The following is a 15167-nucleotide window of genomic DNA, read 5'->3' as shown; positions in this document are numbered from 1 at the left end:
GAGGTGTACATGGTATGGAGGTGTACGGGGTATGTTGGTGTACAGTGAATGGTGGTGTACAGGGTATGGAGGTGTACAGGGTATGGTGGTGTACAATGTATGGTGATGTACAGTGTATGTTGATGTACAGGGTTTGGAGGTGTGCAGGGTATGGTGGTGTACAGGGTATGGTGATGTACAGGGTATGGTGGTGTACGAGGTATGTGGTGTACAAGGTGTGTTGGTATACAAGGTATGGAGGTGTACAGGGCATGGTGGTGTACAGGGTATGGAGGTGTGCAGGGTATGGTGTTGTACATTGTATGGTGGTGTACAGGGTATGGAGGTGTACAATGTATGGTGGTGTACAGGGTATGTTGGTGTACAAGGTATGAAAGTGCACAGTGTATGGTGGTGTAGAGGGTATGGAGGTGTACAGGGTATGGAGGTTTACTGGGTATAGAGGTGTTCAGGGTATGTTTGTGTACAGTGTATGGTGGTGTACAGCGTATGGAGGTGTACAGGGCATGGAGGTGTACAGGGTATGGAGGTGTACAGGGTATGGAGGTGTACATGGTATGGAGATGTACAGGGTATGGCGGTGTACAGGGTATGTTGGTTTACAGTGTATGGTGGTGTACAGGGTATGTAGGTGTACAGGGTATGGAGGTGTACAGGGTATGTTGGTGTAAAGGGTATGTTGGTGTACAGGGTATGGAGGTGTACAAGGTAAGAAGGTGCACAGGGTATGGAGGTTTACAGGGTATAGAGGTGTACCGGGTATGTTTGTGTACAGTGTATGGTTGTGTACAGGGTATGGAGATGTACATGGTATGGTGGTGTACAGGGTATGGTGGTGTACAGGGTATGGTGGTGTACAGGGTATGGAGGTGTACAGGGTATGGATGTGTACATGGTATGGAGGTGTATGGGGTATGGAGGGGTGTACAGGGTATGTTGGTGTACAGGGTATGGAGGTGTACAAGGTATGAAGGTGCACAGGGTATGGAGGTGTACAGGGTATGGAGGTGTACAGGGCATGGAGGTGTACAGGTATGGAGGTGTACAGGGTATGGAGGTGTACATGGTATGGAGGTGTACAGGGTATGGAGTTGTACGGGGTATGGAGTTGTACAGTGTATGGAGGTGTACAGGGTATGTTGGTGTACAGTGTATGGTGATGTACAGGGTATGTTGATGTACAGGGTATGGAGGTTTGCAGGGTATGGTGGTGTACAGGGTATGGTGATTTACAGGGTATGGTGGTGTAAGAGGTTTGTGGTAAACAAGGTGTGGTGGTATACAAGGTGTGGTGGTGTACAGGGTATGGAGGTGTACAGGGCATGGTGGTGCACAGGGTATGGTGGTGTACAGGGTATGGTGATCTACAGGGTATGGTGGTGTTAAGGGTATGATGATGTAAGAGGTATGTGGTATACAAGGTGTGGTGGTGTACAGGGCATGGAGGTGTACAGGGTATGGTGGTGTACAGGGTATGGAGGTGTACAGGGTATGATGGTGTACAGGGTCTGGAGGTGTACAGGGTATGGAGGTGTACAGGGTATGGTGGTGTACAGGGTATTGCGGTGTACAGGTTATGAAGGTGCACAGTGTATGGATGTGTACAGGGTATGATGGTGTACAGGGCATGGTGGTGTACAGTGTATGGTGGTGTACAGGGCATGGAGGTGTAGAGGGTATGGAGGTGTACATGGCATGGTGGTGTACAGTGTATGTTGGTGTACAGGGTATGGTGGTGTACAGGGTATGGAGGAGTACGAGGTATGGAGGTGTACAGGGTATGGTGGTGTACAGGGTATGGAGGTGTACAGGGTATGGTGGTGTACAGTGTATGGAGGTGTACAGGGTATGACGGTGCATAGTGTATTGAGGTGTACAGGGTAAGAAGGTGCACAGGGTATAGAGTTTTACAGGGTATAGAGGTGTACAGGGTATGTTTGTGTACAGTGTATGGTGGTGTACATGGTATGGAGGTGTACAGGGTATGTTGGTGTACAGGGTATGTTGGTGTACAGGGTATGGAGGTGTACAAGGTAAGAAGGTGCACAGGGTATGGAGGTTTACAGGGTATAGAGGTGTACCGTGTATGTTTGTGTACAGTGTATGGTGGTGTACAGGGTTTGGAGGTGTAAAGGGCATGGAGGTGTACAGGGTATGTTGGTGTACAGGGTATGTTGGTGTACAGGGTATGGAATTGTACAAGTTAAGAAGGTGCACAGGGTATGGAGGTGTACAGGGTATGGTGGTGTACAGGGTATGGAGGAGTACAGGGCATGGAGGTGTACAGGGCATGGAGGTGTACAGGGTATGGAGGTGTACATGGTATGGAGGTGTACAGGGTATCGTGGTGTACAGGGTATGGAGGTGTACAGGGTATGGAGGTGTACAGGGTATGGAGTTGTACATGGTATCGAGGTGTACAGGGTATGTTGGTGTACAGTGTATGGTGATGTACAGGGTATGTTGATGTACAGGGTATGGAGGTCTGCAGGGTATGGAGTTGTACAAGGTAAGAAGGTGCACATGGTATGGAGGTGTACAGGATATGTTGGTGTACAGGGTATGTTGGTGTACAGTGTATGGTGGTGTACAGGGTATGGAGGTGTACAGGGCATGGAGGTGTACAGGTATGGAGGTGTACAGGGTATGGAGGTGTACATGGTATGGAGGTGTACAGGGTATGGAGGTGTATAGGGTATGGCGGTGTACAGGGTATGAAGGTGCACAGTGTATGGCTGTGTACATGGTATGATGGTGTACAGGGCATGGTGGTTTACAGTGTATGGTGGTGTACAGGGCATGGAGATGTACAGGGTATGGAGGTGTACATGGCATGGTGGTGTACAGGGTATGGAGATGTACAGGGTATGGAGGTGTACAGGGTATGGAGTTGTAAAGGGTATGGAGGTGTACAGGGTATGTTGGTGTACAGGTTATGGAGGAGTACGGGGTATTGAGGTGTACAGGGTATGGTGGTGTACAGGGTATGGATGTGTACAGGGTATGGTGGTGTACAGTGTATGGAGGTGTACAGGGTATGGATGTGTACATGGTATGGAGGTGTACAGGGTATGGTGGTGTACAGGGTATGGAGGTGTACAGGGTATGGAGGTGTAGAGGGTATGGAGTTGTAAAGGATATGGAGGTGTACAGGGTATGTTGGTGTACAGTGTATGGTGATGTACAGGGTATGTTGATGTACAGGGTATGGAGGTGTGCAGGGTATGGAGGTGTACAGGGTATGTTGGTGTTCAGTGTATGGTGGTGTACAGTGTATGGAGGTGTACAGGTTATGTTAGTGTACAGTGTATGTTGGTGTACAGGGTATGGAGGTGTACAGGGTATGGTGGTGTACAGGGTATGGAGGTGTACAGGGCATGGAGGTGTACAAGGTAAGAAGGTGCACAGGGTATAGAGTTTTACAGGGTATAGAGGTGTACAGGGTATGTTTGTGTACAGTGTATGGTGGTGTACATGGTATGTAGGTGTACAGGGTATGTTGGTGTACAGGGTATGTTGGTGTACAGGGTATGGAGGTGTACAAGGTAAGAAGGTGCACAGGGTATGGAGGTTTAGAGGGTATAGAGGTGTAAAGGGTATGTTTCTGTACAGTGTATGGTGGTGTACAGGGTATGGAGGGGTGTAAAGGGCATGGAGGTGTACAGGTATGGAGGTCTACAGGGTATGGAGGTGTACATTGTATGGAGGTGTACATGGTATGGAGGTGTACAGGGTATGGAGGTGTACGGGGTATGGAGGTGTGCGAGGTATGTTGGTGTACAGTGTATGGTGGTGTACAGTGTATGGTGGTGTACAGGGTCTGGAGGTGTACAGGGTATGGAGGTGTACAGGGTATGGAGTTGTACAGGGTAAGGAGGTGTACAGGGCATGGAGGTGTACAGGGTATGGTGGTGTACAGGGTATGGAGGTGTACAGGGTATGATGGTGTACAGGGTATGGTGGTGTACAGGGTATGGAGGTGTACAGGGTATGGTGGTGTACAGGGTATGGCGGTGTACAGGGTATGAAGGTGCACAGTGTATGTAGGTGTACAGGGTATGATGGTGTGCAGGGCATGGAGGTGAACAGGGTATGGAGGTGTACATGGCATGGTGGTGTACAGTGTATGTTGGTGTACAGGGTATGGTGGTGTACAGGGTATGGAGGAGTACAGGGTATGGAGGTGTACAGTGTATGGTGGTGTACAGGGTATTGTGATGTACAGGGTATGGTGGTGTTAAAGGTATGGTGGTGTACAGGGTATGATGGTGTACAGGGTATGATAGTGTTCAGGGTATGTTTTTGTACATGGAATGGTGGTGTACAGTGTATGTTGGTGTACCGGGGATGGTGATGTACAGGGTATGGTGGTGTACAGGGTATGGTGATGTACAGGGCATGGTGTTGTAAGAGGTATGTGGTATACAAGGTCTGGTGGTGTACAGGGCATGGAGTTGTACAGGGTATGGTGGTGTACAGGGTATGGAGGTGTACAGGGTACAATGGTGTACATGCAATGGTGGTGTACAGTGTATGTTGGTGTACAGGGTATGGTGGAGTACAGGGTATGGAGGTGTACAGGGTTTGGTGGTGTACAGGGTATGGAGGTGTACAGGGTATGATGGTGTACAGGGTATGGAGGTGTACAGGGTATGACGGTGCACAGTGTATGGAGGTGTAGAGGGTATGGAGGTGTACAGGGTATGTTGGTGTACAGTGTATGGAGGAGTACAGGGTATGGTGGTGTACAGGGTATTTTGGTGTAGAGTGTATGGAGGTGTACAGGGTATGGTGGTGTACAGGGTATGGAGGTGTACAGGGTATTTTTGTGTACAGTGTATGGTGGTGTACAGGGTATATTGGTGTACAGGGTATGTTGGTGTACAGGGTATGGAGGTGTACAAGGTAAGAAGGTGCACAGGGTATGGAGGTATATAGGGTATAGAGGTGTACCGGGTATGTTTGTGTACCGTGTATGGTGGTGTACAGGGTATGGAGGTGTACAGGGTATGGAGGTGTACAGGGTATGGAGGTGTACAGGGTATGGAGGTGTACAGGGTATGTTGGTGTACAGTGTATGGTGATGTACAGGGTATGTTGATGTACAGGGTATGGAGGTGTGCAGGGTATGGTGGTTTACATGGTATGGAGGTGTACAGGGTATGGTGGTGTACAGTGTATGGAGGTGTACAGGGTATGACGGTGCACAGTGTATGGAGTTGTGCAGGGTATAGAGGTGTACAGGGTATGTTGGTGTACAGTGTATGGTGGTGTACAGGGTATGGAGGTGTACAGGGTATGTTGGTGTACAGTGTATGGTGGTGTACAGGGTATTGTGATGTACAGGGTATGGTGGTGTTAAGGGTATGATGGTGTACAGGGTATGATAGTGTTCAGGGTATGTTTTTGTACATGGAATGGTGGTGTACAGTGTATGTTGGTGTACCGGGTATGGTGATGTACAGGGTATGGTGGTGTACAGGGTATGGTGATGTACAGGGTATGGTGGTGTAAGAAGTATGTGGTATACAAGGTGTGGTGGTGTACAGGGCATGGAGGTGTACAGGGTATGGTGGTGTACAGGATATGGAGATGTACAGGGTATGATGGTGTACAGGGTATGGAGGTGTACAGGGTCCGGAGGTTTACAGAGTATGGTGGTGTACAGGGTATGGTAGTGTACAGGGCATGGAGGTGTACAGGGTATGGAGGTGTACATGGAATGGTGGTGTACAGTGTATGTTGATGTACAGGGTATGGAGGTGTGCAGGGTATGGTGGTTTACATGGTATGGAGGTGTACAGGGTATGGTGGTGTACAGTGTATGGAGGTGTACAGGGTATGACGGTGCACAGTGTACGGAGTTGTGCAGGGTATAGAGGTGTACAGGGTATGTTGGTGTACAGTGTATGGTGGTGTACAGGGTATGGAGGTGTACAGGGTATGTTGGTGTACAGTGTATGGTGGTGTACAGGGTATTGTGATGTACAGGGTATGGTGGTGTTAAGGGTATGATGGTGTACAGGGTATGATAGTGTTCAGGGTATGTTTTTGTACATGGAATGGTGGTGTACAGTGTATGTTGGTGTACCGGGTATGGTGATGTACAGGGTATGGTGGTGTACAGGGTATGGTGATGTACAGGATATGGAGGTGTACAGGGTATGATGGTGTACAGGGTATGGAGGTGTACAGGGTACGGAGGTTTACAGAGTATGGTGGTGTACAGGGTATGGCAGTGTACAGGGCATGGAGGTGTACAGGGTATGGAGGTGTACATGGAATGGTGGTGTACAGTGTATGTTGGTGTACAGGGTATGGTGGAGTACAGGGTATGGAGGTGTACAGGGTATGGTTGTGTACAGGGTATGGAGGTGTACAGGGTATGGTGGTGTACAGGGTATGGAGGTGTACAGGGTATGATTGTGCACAGTGTATGGAGGTGTAGAGGGTATAGAGGTTTACAGGGTATGTTGGTGTACAGTGTATGGAGGAGTACAGGGTATGGTGGTGTACAGGGTATTTTGGTGTACAGGGTATGGAGGTGTACAGGGTATGGTGGTGTACAGGGTATGGAGGTGTACAGGGTATGTTTGTGTACAGTGTATGGTGGTGTACATGGTATGGATGTGTACAGGGTATGGAGGTGTACAGGACATGAAGGTGTACAGGTATGGAGGTGTAGAGGGTATGGAGGGGTACAGGGTATGTAGGTGTACGGGGTATGGAGGTGTACAGTGTATGGTGGTGTACAGGGTATGGAGGTGTACAGGGTATGGAGTTGTACAAGGTATGTTGATGTACAGGGTATGGAGGTGTGCAGGGTATGGTGGTGTACAGGGTATGGTGATTTACAGGGTATGGTGGTTTAAGAGGTATGTGGTATACAAGGTGTGGTGGTGTACAGGGTATGGAGGTGTACAGGGCATGGTGATGTACAGGGTATGGTGGTGCACAAGGTATGGTGTTGTACAGGGTATGGTGATGTACAGGGTATGGTGGTGTACAGGGTATTGTGATGTACAGGGTATGGTGGTGTTAAGGGTATGGTGGTGTACAGGGTATGATGGTGTACAGGGTATGATAGTGTTCAGGGTATGTTTTTGTACATGGAATGGTGGTGTACAGTGTATGTTGGTGTACCGGGGATGGTGATGTACAGGGTATGGTGGTGTACAGGGTATGGTGATGTACAGGGCATGGTGTTGTAAGAGGTATGTGGTATACAAGGTCTGGTGGTGTACAGGGCATGGAGGTGTACAGGGTATGTTGGTGTACAGGGTATGGAGGTGTACAGGGTACAATGGTGTACATGGAATGGTGGTGTACAGTGTATGTTGGTGTACAGGGTATGGTGGAGTACAGGGTATGGAGGTGTACAGGGTATGGTGGTGTACAGGGTATGGAGGTGTACAGGGTATGATGGTGTACAGGGTATGGAGGTGTAAAGGGTATGACGGTGCACAGTGTATGGAGGTGTAGAGGGTATGGAGGTGTACAGGGTATGTTGGTGTACAGTGTATGGAGGAGTACAGGGTATGGTGGTGTACAGGGTATTTTGGTGTAGAGTGTATGGAGGTGTACAGGGTATGGTGGTGTACAGGGTATGGAGGTGTACAGGGTATTTTTGTGTACAGTGTATGGTGGTGTACAGGGTATGTTGGTGTACAGGGTATGGAGGTGTACAAGGTAAGAAGGTGCACAGGGTATGGAGGTTTACAGGGTATAGAGGTGTACCGGGTATGTTTGTGTACCGTGTATGGTGGTGTACAGGGTATGGAGGTGTACAGGGTATGGATGTGTACAGGGTATGGAGGTGTACAGGGTATGGAGGTGTACAGGGTATGTTGGTGTACAGTGTATGGTGATGTACAGGGTATGTTGATGTACAGGGTATGGAGGTGTGCAGGGTATGGTGGTTTACATGGTATGGAGGTGTACAGGGTATGGTGGTGTACAGTGTATGGAGGTGTACAGGGTATGACAGTGCACAGTGTATGGAGTTGTGCAGGGTATAGAGGTGTACAGGGTATGTTGGTGTACAGTGTATGGTGGTGTACAGGGTATGGAGGTGTACAGGGTTTGTTGGTGTACAGTGTATGGTGGTGTACAGGGTATTGTGATGTACAGGGTATGGTGGTGTTAAGGGTATGGTGGTGTACAGGGTATGATGGTGTACAGGGTATGATAGTGTTCAGGGTATGTTTTTGTACATGGAATGGTGGTGTACAGTGTATGTTGGTGTACCGGGTATGGTGATGTACAGGGTATGGTGGTGTACAGGGTATGGTGATGTACAGGGTATGGTGGTGTAAGAAGTATGTGGTATACAAGGTGTGGTGGTGTACAGGGCATGGAGGTGTACAGGGTATGGTGGTGTACAGGATATGGAGGTGTACAGGGTATGATGGTGTACAGGGTATGGAGGTGTACAGGGTACGGAGGTTTACAGAGTATGGTGGTGTACAGGGTATGGCAGTGTACAGGGCATGGAGGTGTACAGGGTATGGAGGTGTACATGGAATGGTGGTGTACAGTGTATGTTGGTGTACAGGGTATGGTGGAGTACAGGGTATGGAGGTGTACAGGGTATGGTTGTGTACAGGGTATGGAGGTGTACAGGGTATGGTGGTGTACAGGGTATGGAGGTGTACAGGGTATGATTGTGCACAGTGTATGGAGGTGTAGAGGGTATAGAGGTTTACAGGGTATGTTGGTGTACAGTGTATGGAGGAGTACAGGGTATGGTGGTGTACAGGGTATTTTGGTGTACAGGGTATGGAGGTGTACAGGGTATGGTGGTGTACAGGGTATGGAGGTGTACAGGGTATGTTTGTGTACAGTGTATGGTGGTGTACATGGTATGGATGTGTACAGGGTATGGAGGTGTACAGGGCATGAAGGTGTACAGGTATGGAGGTGTAGAGGGTATGGAGGGGTACAGGGTATGTAGGTGTACGGGGTATGGAGGTGTACAGTGTATGGTGGTGTACAGGGTATGGAGGTGTACAGGGTATGGAGGTGTACAGGGTATGGAGTTGTACAAGGTATGTTGATGTACAGGGTATGGAGGTGTGCAGGGTATGGTGGTGTACAGGGTATGGTGATTTACAGGGTATGGTGGTTTAAGAGGTATGTGGTATACAAGGTGTGGTGGTGTACAGGGTATGGAGGTGTACAGGGCATGGTGATGTACAGGGTATGGTGGTGCACAAGGTATGGTGTTGTACAGGGTATGGTGATGTACAGGGTATGGTGGTGTACAGGGTATTGTGATGTACAGGGTATGGTGGTGTTAAGGGTATGGTGGTGTACAGTGTATGGTGGTGTACAGGGTATGGAGGTGACAGGTTATGGTGGTGTACAGGGTATGGTGATGTACAGGGTATGTTGGTATACATGGTATGGAGGTGTACAGGGTATGTTGTTGTACAGTATATGGTGGTGTACAGTGTATGGTGGTGTACAGGGTATGGAGGTGTACAGTGTATGGTTGTGTACAGGGTATGCTGGTGTACAGGGTATGGAGGTGTGCAGGGTATGGTGCTGTACAGTGTATGGTGATGTACAAGGAATGGTGGTGTAAGAGGTATGTGGTATACAAGGTGTGGTGGTTCACAGGGTATGTTGGTGTACATGGCATGGTGGTGTACAGTGTATGTTGGTGTACCGGGTATGTTGGTGTACAGGTTATGGTGGTGTGCAGGGTATGGTGATGTGCAGGGTATGTTGATTTACCGGGTATGTTGGTTTGCAGGGTATGGTATAGTGCTGGGTATGGTGATGTGCAGGGTATGGTGGTGTACAGGGTATGTTGGTGTACAGGGTATGATGAGGTGCAGGGTATGTTGGTGTACAGGGCATGGAGGTGTACAGGGAATGGTGGTGTACAGGGTATGGTGGTGTACAGGGTATGGCGGTGTACAGGGTATGGTGGTGTACAGTGTATGGTGGTGTACAGGGTATGGAGGTGACAGGTTATGTTGGTGTACAGGGTATGGCGGTGTACAGGGTATGGCGGTGTACAGGGTATGGTGGTGTACAGTGTATGGAGGTGTACAGGGTATGGAGGTGACAGGTTATGTTGGTGTACAGGGTATGGTGATGTACAGGGTATGTTAGTATACATGGTATGGAGCTGTACAGTGTATGTTGGTGTACAGTGTATGGTGGTGTACAGTGTATGATGTTGTACAGGGTATGATGGTGTACAGGGTATGATAGTGTACAGGGTATGGTGGTGTACATGGCATGGTGGTGTACAGAGTATGGTGGTGTACAGGGTATTGTGGTGTGCAGGGTATGGTGATGTACAGGGTATGGTGGTGTACATGGTGTGGTGGTGTACAGGGTATGTTGGTGTACAGGGCATGGAGGTGTACAGGGAATGGTGGTGTACAGGGTATGGTGGTGTACAGGGTATGGCGGTGTACAGGGTATGGTGGTGTACAGTGTATGGTGGTGTACAGGGTATGGAGGTGACAGGTTATGTTGGTGTACAGGGTATGGCGGTGTACAGGGTATGGCGGTGTACAGGGTATGGTGGTGTACAGTGTATGGAGGTGTACAGGGTATGGAGGTGACAGGTTATGTTGGTGTACAGGGTATGGTGATGTACAGGGTATGTTAGTATACATGGTATGGAGGTGTACAGGGTATGTTGGTGTACAGTGTATGGTGGTGTACAGTGTACGATGTTGTACAGGGTATGATGGTGTACAGGGTATGATAGTGTACAGGGTATGGTGGTGTACATGGCATGGTGGTGTACATAGTATGGTGGTGTACAGGGTATTGTGGTGTGCAGGGTATGGTGATGTACAGGGTATGGTGGTGTACATGGTGTGGTGGTGTACAGGGTATGTTGGTGTACATGGCATGGTGGTGTACAGTGTATGTTGGTGTACCGGGTATGTTGGTGTACAGGTTATGGTGGTGTGCCGGGTATGTTGGTGTACCGGGTATGTTGGTGTGCAGGGTATGGTGATGTGCAGGGTATGTTGGTTTACCAGGTATGTTGGTTTGCAGGGTATGGTATAGTGCTGGGTATGGTGATGTGCAGGGTATGGTGGTGTACAGGGTATGTTGGTGTACTGGGTATGATGAGGTGCAGGGTATGTTGGTGTACAGGGTATGGTGATGTGCAGGGTATGTTGGTTTACCGGGTATGTTGGTTTGCAGGGTATGGTATAGTGCTGGGTATGGTGATGTGCAGGGTATGGTGGTGTACAGGGTATGTTGGTGTACAGGGTATGGTGATGTGCAGGGTATGTTGGTGTACAGGGCATGGAGGTGTACAGGGCATGGAGGTGTACAGGGTATGGAGGTGTACATGGCATGGTGGTGTACAGTGTATGTTGGTGTACAGGGTATGGTGGTGGGCAGGGTATGTTGGTGTACAGGGTATGTTGGTGTACAGTGTATGATGAGGTGCAGGGTATGTTGGTGTACAGGGTATGGTGATGTACAGGGTATGGTGGTGTTAAGGGTATGATGGTGTACAGGGTATGGAGGTGTACAGGGTATGTTGGTGTACAGTGTATGGTGGTGTACAGGGTATTGTGATGTACAGGGTATGGTGGTGTTAAGGGTATGGTGGTGTACAGGGTATGATGGTGTACAGGGTATGATAGTGTTCAGGGTATGTTTGTGTACATGGAATAGTAGTGTACAGTGTATGTTGGTGTACCGGGTATGGTGATTTACAGGGTATGGTGGTGTACAGGGTATGGTGATGTACAGGTCTGGTGGTGTAAGAGGTATGTGGTATACAAGGTGTGGTGGTGTACAGGGCATGGAGGTACACAGGGTATGGTGGTGTACAGGGTATGGAGGTGTACAGGGTACGATGGTGTACAGGGTATGGAGGTGTACAGGGTATGGAGGTTTACAGAGTATGGTGGTGTACAGGGTATGGCGGTGTACAGGGCATGGAGGTGTACAGGGTATGTTTGTGTACATGGAATGGTGGTGCACAGTGTATGTTGGTGTACAGGGTATGGTGGAGTACAGGGTATGGAGGTGTACAGGGTATGGTGGTGTACAGGGTATGGAGGTGTACAGGGTATGGTGGTGTACAGGGCCTGGAGGTGTACAGGGTATGACAGTGCACAGTGTATGGAGGTGTAGAGGGTATAGAGGTGTACAGGGTATGTTGGTGTACAGTGTATGGAGGAGTACAGGGTATGGTGGTGTACAGGGTATTTTGGTGTACAGTGTATGGTGGTGTACAGGGTATGGAGGTGTACAGGGTATGGTGGTGTACAGGGTATGGTGGTGTACAGGGTATGGTGGTGTACAGGGTATGGTGGTGTACAGTGTATGGTGGTGTACAGGGTATGGAGGTGACAGGTTATGGTGGTGTACAGGGTATGGTGATGTACAGGGTATGTTGGTATACATGGTATGGAGGTGTACAGGGTATGTTGTTGTACAGTGTATGGTGGTGTACAGTGTATGGTGGTGTACAGGGTATGGAGGTGTACAGTGTATGGTTGTGTACAGGGTATGCTGGTGTACAGGGTATGGAGGTGTGCAGGGTATGGTGCTGTACAGTGTATGGTGATGTACAAGGAATGGTGGTGTAAGAGGTATGTGGTATACAAGGTGTGGTTGTTCACAGGGTATGTTGGTGTACATGGCATGGTGGTGTACAGTGTATGTTGGTGTACCGGGTATGTTGGTGTACAGGTTATGGTGGTGTGCCGGGTATGTTGGTGTACCGGGTATGTTGGTGTGCAGGGTATGGTGATGTGCAGGGTATGTTGGTTTGCAGGGTATGATGAGGTGCAGGGTATGTTGGTGTACAGGGCATGGAGGTGTACAGGGAATGGTGGTGTACAGGGTATGGTGGTGTACAGGGTATGGCGGTGTACAGGGTATGGTGGTGTACAGTGTATGGTGGTGTACAGGGTATGGAGGTGACAGGTTATGTTGGTGTACAGGGTATGGTGGTGTACAGGGTATGGCGGTGTACAGGGTATGGTGGTGTACAGTGTATGGTGGTGTACAGGGTATGGAGGTGACAGGTTATGTTGGTGTGCAGGGTATGGTGATGTACAGGGTATGTTAGTATACATGGTATGGAGGTGTACAGGGTATGTTGGTGTACAGTGTATGGTGGTGTACAGTGTATGATGTTGTACAGGGTATGATGGTGTACAGGGTATGATAGTGTACAGGGTATGGTGGTGTACATGGCATGGTGGTGTACAGAGTATGGTGGTGTACAGGGTATTGTGGTGTGCAGGGTATGGTGATGTACAGGGTATGGTGGTGTACAGGGTGTGGTGGTGTACAGGGTATGTTGGTGTACATGGCATGGTGGTGTACAGTGTATGTTGGTGTACCGGGTATGTTGGTGTACAGGTTATGGTGGTGTGCCGGGTATGTTGGTGTACCGGGTATGTTGGTGTGCAGGGTATGGTGATGTGCAGGGTATGTTGGTTTACCGGGTATGTTGGTTTGCAGGGTATGGTATAGTGCTGGGTATGGTGATGTGCAGGGTATGGTGGTGTACACGGTATGTTGGTGTACAGGGTATGATGAGGTGCAGGGTATGTTGGTGTACAGGGTATGGTGATGTGCAGGGTATGTTGGTTTACCGGGTATGTTGGTTTGCAGGGTATGGTATAGTGCTGGGTATGGTGATGTGCAGGGTATGGTGGTGTACAGGGTATGTCGGTGTACAGGGTATGGTGATGTGCAGGGTATGTTGGTGTACAGGGCATGGAGGTGTACAGGGCATGGAGGTGTACAGGGTATGGAGGTGTACATGGCATGGTGGTGTACAGTGTATGTTGGTGTACAGGGTATGGTGGTGGGCAGGGTATGTTGGTGTACAGGGTATGTTGGTGTACAGTGTATGATGAGGTGCAGGGTATGTTGGTGTACAGGGTATGGTGATGTACAGGGTATGGTGGTGTTAAGGGTATGATGGTGTACAGGGTATGATGGTGTAAAGGGTATGATAGTGTTCAGGGTATGTTGGTGTACAGGGCATGGAGGTGTACAGGGTATGGTCGTGTACAGGGTATGGAGGTGTACAGGGTATGATGGTGGACAGGGTATGGAGGTGTACAGGGTATGGAGGTATACAGGGTATGGTGGTGTACAGGGTATGGCGGTGTACAGGGTATGAAGGTGCACAGTGTATGGAGGTGTACAGGGTATGATGGTGTACAGGGCATGGTGGTGTACAGTGTATGGTGGTGTACAGGGCATGGAGGTGTACAGGGTATGGAGGTGTACATGGTATGGTGGTGTACAGTGTATGTTGGTGTACAGGGTATGTTGGTGTACAGGGTATGGAGGAGTACAGGGTATGGTGTTGTATATGGCATGGTGGTGTACAGTGTATGTTGGTGTACCGGGTATGTTGGTGTACAGGTTATGGTGGGGTGCCGGGTATGTTGGTGTACCGGGTATGTTGGTTTGCAGGGTATGGTAGTGTGCAGGGTATGGTGATGTGCAGAGTATAATAGTGTACAGGGTATGGTGGTGTACATGGCATGGTGGTGTACAGGGTATGGTGGTGTACATGGTATGGTGGTGTACAGGGTATGGTGATGTGCAGGGTATGGAGGTGTACAGGGCATGGTGGTGTACAGGGTATGGAGGTGTACAGGGTATGGGGGTGTACATGGTATGGAGGTGTGCAGGGTATGGAGGTGTACAGGGTATGTTGGTGTGCTGTGTATGGTGGTGTACAGGGTATGGAGGTGTACAGGGTTAGGTGGTGTACAGGGTATGGAGGTGTACAGGGTATGGAGGTGTACATGGTATGGAGGTGTACAGGTTATGTTTGTGTACAGTGTATGGTGGTGTACAGGGTATGGAGGTGTACATAGTATGGTGGTGTACAGGGTATGGTGGTGTACAGGGTATGTTGGTGTACAGGGTATGGGGTTGTGCAGGGTATGTTGGTGTACAGGGCATGGAGGTGTACAGGGCATGGAGGTGTACAGGGTATGGAGGTGTACATGGCATGGTGGTATACAGTGTATGTTGGTGTACAGGGTATGGTGGTGTACAGGGTATGGAGGAGTACAGGGTATGGTGGTGTACAGGGTATGGAGGTGTACATGGCATGGTGGTGTACAGTGTATGTTGGTGTACAGGGTATGGTGGTGTGCAGGGTATGTTGGTGTACAGGGTATGTTGGTGTA

The sequence above is a fragment of the Oncorhynchus mykiss genome, chromosome 14 (genome assembly GCF_013265735.2).
Source record: "Oncorhynchus mykiss isolate Arlee chromosome 14, USDA_OmykA_1.1, whole genome shotgun sequence".
Classification (NCBI taxonomy): Eukaryota; Metazoa; Chordata; class Actinopteri; order Salmoniformes; family Salmonidae; genus Oncorhynchus; species Oncorhynchus mykiss.
Note: the sequence above shows the minus strand (reverse complement) of the source record.